The sequence below is a fragment of the Cryptomeria japonica genome, chromosome 1 (genome assembly GCF_030272615.1).
Source record: "Cryptomeria japonica chromosome 1, Sugi_1.0, whole genome shotgun sequence".
NCBI classification, from domain to species: domain Eukaryota; kingdom Viridiplantae; phylum Streptophyta; class Pinopsida; order Cupressales; family Cupressaceae; genus Cryptomeria; species Cryptomeria japonica.
The window spans coordinates 241,575,515-241,587,946 of NC_081405.1; positions in this window are offsets into that span (position 1 = coordinate 241,575,515).

The following is a 12,432-nucleotide window of genomic DNA, read 5'->3' on the forward strand; positions in this document are numbered from 1 at the left end:
ATAAATAATTTATTTAAAATAGTTGTGCAACTTGCTTTTGTAGGAAAATACAAGTGGGTGGAGGATAAAGGTGATTTTAAATAAATTATTTATTTAAAATAATTGTGCAACTTGCTTTTGTAGGAAAATACAAGTGGGTGGAGGATAAAGGTGATTTAAATAAATGATTTATTTATTTAAATGTGAGAGGTGGGATTTTGGGGGATTTAAATAAATATTAATTTATTTAAATGTGAGAGGTGGGATTTTGGGGGATTTAAATAAATATTAATTTATTTAAATGTGAGAGAAGATTTAATTAAACAAATATGATTTATTTATTTAATTAATGGTATGAATTTGGTTAAGTGAATTAAATCAAATAAATTGAATAATTTATTTAATTAATAGGAGAAGAGGGTTAAGATGAATTAATTAAATATTAATTTAATTAATTATTAATTGATGGTTAAATAATCAAATAAATACTAAGTATTCATTTAATTAAGTGGACAGATTTATGTGACTACATTTGCCCCTCTTTGAGACGGTGCGGTTTATCGCGTCGTTTCAAAGAAAGAAAAATAGGTGTGAAGAAATGCCCCATAAAATGTAAATTTAATGGGTGGTATGCCCCCTCGAGGGATGGGCCGAATTTTTTTTGAAAAATCGGGCGATCTCTCGAAAAAGAATGAAAAGCGGAGGGGAGGTAGAATAGAAGAAATTAGAACTAATGATGAAAGAATGGGAGAAAATGGAGTGAGTATGAAGAAACAACAAGCCAACGAGTACCCTGAGGTCATGCAAGAGATACATAGCAGATGTAGTGTGGGGTTTGGATTGATGCTATACAATTGATCAAAATTGGTTGGACAATCTGGTGCAATCGGTTTAATTGCCCCAGTCAAGTCAAAGCATGACAGTTGATGTCAGTTGGTCGCTTGGACATGATAAAGTCTGAGTAAGTGAATCAAAGTGACCTGATGTGACTTAGACAATTGATGTAATTGCCCGATGAAGTCAAGGTATATGAAGCAAAATACTCGTTTGAGACATAGACAATTGATGTAATTGTCTGTTAGATTGTGTTTGATTGGTTGATCAATTGATAGTGTGTGTGTGGGATGGATGATTGTGGTGAATCATAGCAGCCCCGTTGAGACTAGGTCATTATGATAAAAGCCTGATGTAGTCTAGGATTACCATGATTGATTACCTGTTGAGACCCGAAGATACTTGATCAGAGTATCTTTGGATAGTCTAGGTTTGTGGGAGTCGATGTATCTGTGCAGATAGAGTAACTTTCTTGACTTATTGGATGACTTAGCATAGGAAACACAATCCCTCCTATGTAGAGATGGATGGTGATGAACGTGGCTTGATTGGGTTGATTGAGAAACGATGTAGGGTATGTGATGGTGATTATCGAGATGGGGAGGGTGGGGAGGGGTTCAATGTTAGATAGAAGAACTGGAGGACCTATTACATTCCTATGGAAGAAGAGGAAAATAGAGTATGCATTGTCATTACTATGTATGCATGATATGCAGCTATTATGAATGTATGGATGGGTGGAATGCAACGAAATGCAATATATACAAATGAGATGAGATGACGATCCATAGTGCTCTATTTTCATCATTGAGCTTTAAAATGTTGGAAGAGAATACAAGCATCTTGACATAATGATTCAAGATGACTAGAGTATTTCTTACATGGATTTGATATAGCAAGTTAACTAATACAAGCAACTTGATATAATGGATCAAGTTGACCTGAGTATTGCTTGCGGAACAGACAAGGATTATCTCCTTTCATGCATGACTTGGATCGTCCTCCTTGATCTTAGGCTGATCATATCCTGAGACAAGTGCATACCGTACTAAGAAATAAAAACCTTTATCCAAATTGGATGAGGAGGAACCAAAGAATGAGCATTGTACTTGTAAACAAATAGTATATACATAAAGAATAAAAGAATATGGATCCTTGGTAATGGTTCATGCTCATATGGTCGAGGTATACGCTGTAGTTAGCAAGCCGTAATGATCTATGACTGTATTTGGCATAAGATTACGTAGCTTAGTGAACTTCCCATGTAGACACCATTAGTACATGCCCCAGAACTTCATCGGAAATAATGCGCAAACGATACAAAACAATGCTGAAAGATCCCGATATAGATAAACAAATGAATTACTCACGAATCAACCAAGCATTTGATAGCTTAACATAATTTTCTTGTCAAAGAAAACGTCACTTTTGTCTTTGTTTTGGTAAGGAAGGATGCATCCTTGTTTTTAAAGACAGTTTCTGATTTGTTGGATGTGGATTGTGTGGTCGATTGATAAATGGTCATTGTGTGAGTACTGTGTTAATGTTGGTTTTGCATCTGCTTGAATGAATATGTACAAGGTGTTGCCATGTTTTTGTGTGATTTTCGATGGGTTTTTCGATGTTTTTGGATTTTGTGTAATAGTTTTTGAATGTTTTTGGATTTTGTGAGTCATTTTTGAATGTTTTTGGATTTTGCGAGACATTTTTGAATGTTTTTTATATTTTACGAGACATTTTTGAATGTTTTTGTATTTTGCGAGACATTTTTGAATGTTTTTGCCAATGAATCACCAGTAATGTAGAATCCACTTCCATCATCTAGATTGTAAGGGCATTGCCCCCAAGTTGGACATGATTTATGAAAAAACGGGATGCCAGATGCATGAAGTACTTTCTTGGATTACATATCAAATAACAAGCCATTGTTAGATGGATGGATGTGTGTATGTATGAATGTGATCGCAATGAGCCTGAAAGATACTGGAGCCATTGACTTTACGAGTGGCACCTGTTTGCCAGGTTTTCACTATCGTACTTACCCAAGGTGCCACTAGAGTGGTTGTTCATCGTTTGGATGCATGATTTTCTTTACTTTTTTGAATGTTTTTGGTATTTTCTTTAGGACATTTTTCTGAATGTTTTTGGTATTTTCTGATATGCAGGGGAGCCTGATGCCTTGTACACCTTAGGTATAAAACCGTTTGAGGTGCATGCTATTGATTGGATCTGTGAGCGGTTCTCCATCTGATGTAGCCAACTGATATGCCCCGGACCCGAATACAGCAGTGACAACATATGGGCCAAGCCAATTTGATTCAAACTTGCCTTGATGTTCTCTGTTTGGTTGGTTGCGAGGATTCTCTCGAAGAACAAGATCACCTACCTCAAATGTACGAGGTCTAACTCGGTGATTGTAGCTTCTACTCATGTGCTGCTGATAGGCTTTGAGGTGATTGTATGCAGCTTGTCGCTTCTCATCAAGTAACTCTAAGTCCTGAAGACGTGAGACTCTGTATGCTTCATCATCGATGAGATTATGCAAGGAAACTCGTAATGATGGTATCTCAACCTCAATAGGTAAGATAGCTTCTGTACCATAGACCAATGAATAAGGAGTTGCACCTGTAGGGGTTCGAATGCTAGTTCGATATGCCCATAATGCTGGATTCAATTGAACATGCCAATCATGACCGGCATCATTGACTGTCTTCTTTAGGATTCTCAATATGTTTTTATTGGATGCTTCAGCCTGACCATTGCCTTGTGGGTAATAGGGGGTGGAAAAGTGATGTTGGATATGAAATTTCTCACAAAGCTCACGGACATCCTGATTTTTGAAAGGAAGACCGTTATCTGTGATGATGGACATGGGTACACCATACCGGCAGATGATGTAGTTGAGGATGAATGAGGCGATCTACTTGCCGGTGACTTGGGTAAGTGGAACAGCTTCGATCCACTTTGTGAAATATTCGGTAGCGGTAATAATGAATTTATGGCCATTGGATGAAGATGGATGAATCTTACCCACAAGGTCAAGGCCCCATTGACAATAAGGCCATGGTGTTGTGATTGGTTGTAGTTCCTGTGCTGGTGCATGTATCAGGTCACCATGAACTTGACATTTCTTGCATTTCCTGACAAAGTAGTAGGAATCCTTTTCCATAGATGGCCAATAGTATCCAGCTCGCATGATCTTCTTAGCTAGTGATGGACCACTTGAGTGAGTCGCGCAAATTCCTTCATGTACCTCTTCCAAAGCCTTTTTTATCTCATCTTGTTCCAGACATCGAAGGAGAGTACCATCAAGACTACGTCGGTATAGGATTTCGGCAATAATGGTATATCGAGCAGTTTGGCGAATGAAGGTTTTTTGTTGGTTATTTGATTGGTTGGGAGGAAGGGTATGATCGTGGAGATAGGTGTAGAACTCATCGTACCATGGGGATTCAGAACCAACAAGGCGACATATCATTTCAGATTTGGGGATATCATAAGCGGGGATCCAAAGCTGTTCTACCAAGAACTCGTAGCATGTTGAATTCTATGGAAGATCTAGTAGAGATGCGATGGTAGCCATGGCGTCAGCAGCTCAATTTTGATCTCTTGGTATCTTCTCAAAAGTGATAGTAGTAAATGATGTCTTTAGAGTGTCCACCATTTGCTTATATGGCATGAGTTTATCATCTTTGGTCTGATATTCATCTGTTGCTTGTCGAATGACTAGTTGGGAATCGCCATATACTTGTAGTTCTTGTAATTTCCATTGTACGGCTAACCTGAGTCCTGTGATCAAGGCCTCATACTCTGCTATGTTGTTTGTGCATGGAAATGTGAGCTTGTAAGACTTTGGGATGCTATCACCTTGAGGTGTGATAAATAGAATGCCTGCCCCCGAGCTGTGCCTAGTGTATGAACCATCAAAATATAGTTTCCATGGTTGTGCTGTTGTGATCATGAATAGCTCTTCATTTGGAAAATTGGAAATGAGAGGATGATCGCCTATGAGTGGTGCATCGGCCAACTAATCTGCAATAACCTGACCTTTGATAGCTTTACGGTCCACATACTCGATGTCAAATTCACTTAGAATCATTACCCATTTGGCCAAGCGACCTGTCAATGCTGCTTTGCTGAGTAAATACTTGAGTGGATCAATCTTTGCGATGAGTTGTACCTTGTGTGTCAACAGATAGTGTCGCAATTTAGTGGCTGCTAAGATTACTGCTAGGCAAGCTTGCTCAATAGGTGTGTAATTGAGTTCATAGCCAACTAGTGTGCGAGAGATGTAGTAAACAGCACACTCTTTGCCTTCTGCATTATGTTGTGCCAATAATACACCTAATGCTGTACTTGTCACTGAGATATAAAGTAACAACGGTCTACTTGGATCTGGTGGCATCAACAATGGTGGATTCATGAGATAGTCTTTAAGCGTCTGAAATGCTTGTTGGCATCTGGCATCCCACTGAAAGTGGATGTTCTTGTGTAGCAAGTGTGTGAATGGGTGACACTTATCAGCCAATTGTGCAATGAATCATCGGATGGATTGAAGCTGCCCTTGTAATGTCCTTAGCTGACTAATATTCTTTGGAGGTGGCATGTCCATTATTGCCTTAACCTTTGTTGGATTGACCTCAATGCCTTTGCTTGAGACAATGTATCCTAGAAGCTTCCCGGAGGTCACTCCAAAGACACATTTCTTTGGGTTGAGTCGAACATGATAGTGTTCCAATCTATCAAAGATTTGATCTACGATGTGGAGATGTCCTTCTCTAGTAAGTGATTTTGCTAGTAAGTCATCCACATAATCTTCCATCATAGTATGCATCATGTCATGGAAGATGGTGGTCATTGCTCTTTGATAGGCCGCTCCTGCATTCTTTAGACCAAAAGGCATTACATTCCAGTAGTATGTGCCCCATGGACATGTGAAGGCTGTCTTATGTTGATCTTTGGGTGCGATCTTTATCTGATTGTAGCCGGAAAAGCCATCCATGAGTGAAAGCATCGCATGTCCTGCTGTTAGATCCACTATGATGTCGATATTTGGTAGGGGAAAGTCATCCTTAGGACATGCCTTATTCAGATCTCTGAAGTCAGTACAAATGCGGATGCCCCCTTTTGGTTTGCCGACAGGCACAATGTTGGAGATCCATTTTGCATAATCAATTGGCCTAATGAAACCAACATCTAGGAGTTTCTTGAGTTCTGTTTTGACTAGCACTGCAATCTGGGGATGCATCTTACGAAGCTTCTGCTTGACAGGTTTGGCTCCTTCTGTTATGGTGAGGTGATGCATGACTAAATCAGGATCAAGCCCAGGCATGTCTGCATATGACCATGCAAAGTTGATCTGATGCTTCTAGAAGAACTCTATAAATTTAGGTTGTTCCTCTGGAGTGAGAAGAGATGCCAGATGTATGATATGAGGATTTTCAGGAGTCCCCACATTGTATTCTTTGGTTTCCTCGATGAGAATCGTTGATCGTTCCTGTTGTGCATTAGCAGGGAGAATGTCAAACCCTTCATCCTCAGGCACCTCAGAGAGGTTTTCACCGTTGGATACGCTCTTTCTTTTTACTTTTGTTGGATCAAACAGTGCCACAATGTAGTTTTCACTGGAAGATCCATGTTTTATTGTTATATTTTTGCAGCTGAAAGGTTTGGCATCCGCCCCGAAGTATGTTGCGCTATTAAGTTCAATGGCGAATCCAGCTTTGTGATCCCCACTTGGTAGGTTATCCCTTAATTCCAAAAAGTCAATGATGGCCTCATCATTTTGGAAGAGGTCAAGACATGGGGGATTTGGTTGGTTCCATTTGATGAGTTCAGGGTGGATAATGGGCATTACTTCATCGATTAGGTTAAGTGCGGAAGATGTATCAGTGAGGGTTAAGACGTTATGGTGAAGGTCGTTAATGGTACTCTCCTTGTCAGAATCAGGCGTAGGATGAGACATAGGGTCTATGGAAGATGTTTCCAGCTCAGGTACCCAAGTGGTCTTTATCTGTGCTTCTCCGTAAACAGGGATGTCTTTGCATGGCGGAGGTGGTGATGTGTCTTCCTCATCTGAAGTGTTAAGTTGTACAGAATCAAATTCCCACTCATGTGAGTCGGTCTCTAAATCACTCTCCAGCATCCGATTGCTATACCATACTGGGATGTCTTTGGAGTTAAACATGGCAGGTGTGATTGGTTTATGTATCTTTGTAGTGATCGGTGCTGCAGGAACTGTGATGGGGATTAAAGGATTTGTTACTGGAAGTATCGGCAGTGTTGATTTAGTGGCTTCTGTTGGAATGGCTGGTGCCATAGATGTTGCTGTAGGTTTCCATACAGTTGTTGCTACAAATGGTGTTGCTAATGGGATTACTGGTTCGTTTGGTGGGATGAATGATATTGATGATGGTTGCGGTGGGGTTGTGAGCCTCGATGGGGCAGTGGGGATAGTGCTTGATGGTGCTTTGATTATGAAAGGTGTCCTCTTTGCAGTAGGTGGGCAAAATGGTTTGTTGGGTTTTCCTTTGAATTTGAGTTTAGGAAGGATCTCTTTTTCAAAGCCTAGGCCTGTATTACCTTTGGGCTTGAATTCTGGTAGCAGAGGTTCATGTCGTCCTTGTTTGCAGTATCCCAAAGCACTTTGACCATCATACCCCATTCTTTGCATAATGAGGAGGCCTTTGCCATACTGTTCCATAGGAAGTGTAATTTGCGGTTTATCAGTGGTGATGGGATCTTTATAGATCCATTCCGCTAGGTCCTCATCTTGTGTCTCTTCCTCTTGACTCTTCCCAAGGATGAAAGGCGTCAAAGCACATGTTGGTATGTTTAGTGGCTGCTGGAGTACCTACTGTGGTTTACCATGAGTTCTAGGAGAAGTGGGCATTTGTCCCACACAAAAGAGTTGACTCAAGTTGTATTCCCCAGGACCTTCCTCTGCTATTTTCGTCTTAAGCTTTTCTTGCTTTGGTATAGTGGTGTTCGAACTGGCAAGAGAGGCTGGACTTATATATGATGTGGAGGAAACAGCTTCTCTATTATTAGGAACAGTAATCTCTGGTTGATGGCTGATATTATGGCAAAATGCAAAGGGGTTTGCATTGCCCAGAATTGTGATCTCTACACCGTTATGTGGGAACTTGATACATTGATGGTAGGTAGATGGAGCAGATTACATGGCATGTATCCAAGGTCTTCCTAATAATAGATTGTATGGCAGAGGAAGGTCCAGAACCTGACAAATGATGTGCTTTACCACGGGGCCCACTCGGATTGGTAGTACCACAGCTCCTTTGGATGAACGCTCTGCATCGTCATAGGCTTTGATTGTGACCTTCTGACGAGGATCCACTGATTCGACTGCATATCCCAATGCTGTGACCAACTGTAGTGTACAAATATTTAGGTTGGCTCCATTATCGATCAAGACTCGCTTGATCCTGTGCTGGTTAATAAATCCTTCAATGTGGAGTGAGGCGTTATGCGGTTGTTGGAAGGAAGAGTTGTCACTTTCGAAAAAAGTGAGACAAGGTGATGACTTTAGACTTCCAACCATGGCTTGAAATTGGTCTGTATTCAGATTTGCAGGGACTAACACCTCTTGGAGTGCTTGATCTAAGATAGTTTTATGAGATGGCGATAGACGCAAAAGCTCTAAAATGGATATAAGTGCAGGGGTTTTGTCTAATTGTTCCACAAGATTGTACTGCTTTGGGATGGAGTTGGTGCCTTGTGGAGCTGCCTTTATGGTAACTTTGCCGCGACGCGTAACAACATTGCAATTTGAGTTGGGATTTGTGAAGGTTATAGTTGCAACTTGTTCATTGGCATCATACAGATGATTTATAGTGTAATTATGTGCAGCCTGTGTATAATCAGTGGTATCAGTGCCTCGCCTAGAAGTCGAAGGACCCCTTTGATCTTGTGATGGAAGTGGATTTTTGAACATCAGATGATCATTATTTGTTGTTTTTGGGTCATGTCCTTCAATTTCAATTTCTCCTCGATCAATAAGATCCTGAATGAGATCTTTCAATCGGTGACAATTACTTGTCTTGTGTCCTCTCCCTTGATGGAATTCACAGTGTTCAGTATCTCTCCACCATGCTGGTTTGACCTAAGGCTCATAGTTTGATAGCTTAGGCAGAGTGACCAAATTTTGAGAAATGAGTTGTCGCAATACTGTTTCAATGGGTTCCCCTAAGGGAGTGTATGTGCATTTTTGTTTTTGCTGATGAGGTCTTGGTTCATCATGAGATGTGATGCGACCTTGATTTGTAGGACCATTTGTGTTGTTCTGAGGTGGAGGATTTTGTCCTGCAAACCGAACCATAGGTTGTGCATTTTGTATAGTCCTAGCATCCACAACTCCATCATTGACGATATTCTTGTTTTTATTCCAGAAGCTTGGTTTATCACTATTGAAGCGTGGGCGAGGACCATCTTTTGGTTCATTAAAGATTTTGATGAGTCCTTTCTTGATAAGTGCCCTTTCACATTTCAAACCCTTGGTGATCATATCATTAAAAGAGTCTGTGTCTTTGACATCCAGGTGAAATTCCATTTCTTTGTTTAAGTTGGAAATAAATATTTCCACTAGTTCTCGTTCAGGTAACTGAAGAGAACGTCTGCTGGACATTTGGCGCCATCGTTGCAGGAATACTGAGAATAGTTCACCTGGTTTTTGTTTGGTGTTGCACAGATCAGCCATGGTGATGTCGCATTCAATGTTATGAGAGTAATGAGCTAGGAACTTCTGGATGAGTTCCTCAAATGTTCTAATGCCACCTGGTAGTCGGGAAAACCGTGATGTGGTTGTTCCTCCCAAGCTTTGAGGAAAAAGGCACATTAGGTAGGTGTCTTCATATGCCACTTCAAGACAAGCGGAATGAAATTCTTTGACATGATCACGAGGATCTCCCTTTCCCCTATATTTTTTGAATTTGGGTGTTTCGAATCCTCTTGGAAAGGGTGGCATATAAAGATTCCTATCAAAAGGATAGGGACAGATGTCATTGAGTGAGAATTGGTTAGTCTTAACACCACTATGAAGTTGTTGGGCGAGATTCTCGACTTGTTGCCGCAACATCTCCATTTCATTTGGAGGAGGAGGTGGTGGGTTACCTCGAGGAATGTTATATCTGATGGGATCTCTACCTCTTTCCTCTTCATGGTGACTTTGTCTTTCTGATGCTTGTCTTAATTGAGCAAGATCAAAGTCAGAGGGGAGTTTAGCTCCTTCTCGAGTGAGTCTTAAGAAGTGAGCATCTGCATTGCTCCTAAGTATTTCGTCAAAAAGTCTGTTAAAGAGAGGGTTATGCTGAGCCCTTTCTATTGTTGTAGGAGTGGGAGTACTTGGGTTTTCGTCATCTGCATTTCCTCCAAGTGCTTCTTGAAATTCATTGAGATTTTCCTCTTCTTCTTCTTCCCTTTCTATTTCTCGTTGCCTTGACTGTGATCGGGTTTGAGCCATTTTGCTTGCAAGTTGTTGTTGAAGTTGTGTGAAAATAATGATGAGTTTTTGATGAAATGAAAGGTTGATGGTTGGTGAATTGTGTTGCACATGGATCTCTAGCACTTTTAAGGTAGATGTAACCGAAATTCCTTCTTTGAATTGCTTGTTTGTTTTGAGGAGTTTGGATGTGATAAGGTGTAGAGAAATCTTAGATGTGTTACAGATTTTGACTACCTAGCAATGAGAAGATTCACTCATGAACTAGTTTTAACCTGCGTAGATGTGTCTCTTAGGATGAGCTTATCCTAGATGTAGAAACAATCTAAAAAGTGATGTGATGTGTTTGATTTCAAGCAATATCTAAAAGAGAACTTGGGACAAGAACCTCTTAATGTTTTGAGAGTTGGGATGGATTGATGATGAAGTGATGATGTATGAGTGAGATGATGGATGTTTTTGTTTTTCAACTTCAATAAAAACTTTGGGTTATAAATGGGACAAACTCTACCTCTTCCCTTTTAGGTGTTGTAGGTATTTCTCGAGCTGTGTTGTAGGTGATGTAGATGTTGGGGAAAAAGTGGGGATTAATCTTTCCTCCTTGATTTTTGTGATAACTCAGAGCTCTATATTGCATAAAAGCTCTGCGGTTCAATGATTTTGAATCAAACTCGTTTGTTTTACTTTGATGGTATAGACGCATGCGATGTAAAAAGACTCTATGGGAGACAAAGATTTGTCGATTGATATAGAAGAATTTCCTCCTTTTGATCAAAGCCTTTGAGCTCAATGGTCTCCTTTTCAAGTTGATATTCTGATGACACTTCTTCTTTCGCAAGATGTGAAGAATGGTCATAAAAGTTGTGACTCTGTGTTGTTTGCACTTTGTTTTTGGTATTTTTGGTTGTGTTGAGAGATTTTGGATGAATACTTTGTTTTTGGGATTGATTTTCTGATTTTTCTTTGACAAGAAAACAAAGAAAGCACCCAAACACAAAATTGTAGCCTCAAAGGCACAAATGAGTATGGGTCTAGATCAACCCAATCCTTGGACTTGTTTTTGACCCTTCCTTTAGATTTATTTTAAGGTGTATTTCCAAAGCCTGAAGTCAGCTCAATTTGCACTAGGTCTGTAAAACGAACACACTTCAAACACTTTTTATCCCTAAGGTCAAATGGCCAGTTGTGATAAATTTAGCCCACATCTTGATATTTCTTCGACTTTGGTACTACATACCTTATGAATCCCGCCGTGGCAAGTAAGGATGTGATATACTAAGTCTTGCACGAGCATAACAAATAGATGATCCCTATGATGGGGGAGTCACCACTTTTATCAAGCCACAAGTGACTTTTCAAAAAGCTATGTTTCTACTCAAGGAAATATGTATGGTGAGTATCTTGGGAGCAAAACCATCTATGCTCTTGCACTAAATTATATCTCAAATATCCTCAATCAATAGAACGGGTGGGCTACTACTTAAAGGTGTTTAAGCATGTTCGATGTTTTTGGACATAAGTTCATTCTGCAGTGACTCACTTAAGAGCCTTGTAACTGGTGGTGGGGCCCATTTGTCCTTTCGGCCAGTTACACTGTAGGAACAGCTATACCCAAGGCTACAGCTTTCGCTCTCACCTGATTTCTATAGCGGCTCGAAGGATTTACCGCTCAAGGTCGTTCCCAAGCGTGATGTGTCTCTTGGCAGGCCTCTCTTAAAAAGATAAAATTTTGAGTGTTACTAACACTTTTCTCTTGCACCTAGGACCACGAAAGCCAAGGGAGAGGATAGTGTGTGTTAGAAGTAGGACCACTCGACCAACTCTTTGCACAAGTGTGCCAAGCACGAAAAACACTTGTTCTTTTTAATCTATCATTGCAATGTGATCTAACTATTTGGAGATGTTGCTCCAACAATCATGGTGTTCTTTTTAATTTTCAAAGGCAATTGTTTGAGTAAACTAGAATTTGAAAATCCTGGTCAACTTAATGAAAAATACGTTTGCATGAAGTAAAATTGCTTTAAAAATGAGACAAGTTGATTGTGAATTTTATTTGCACCAAAAATGGAAGTGTGGATTGTGAGTTTTATCTTGATGCAAGAAATAAATTTTCCTTGTTTATTTTAAGCACCAAAACGAAGTTTGTTTCCTAACTTGCAAAA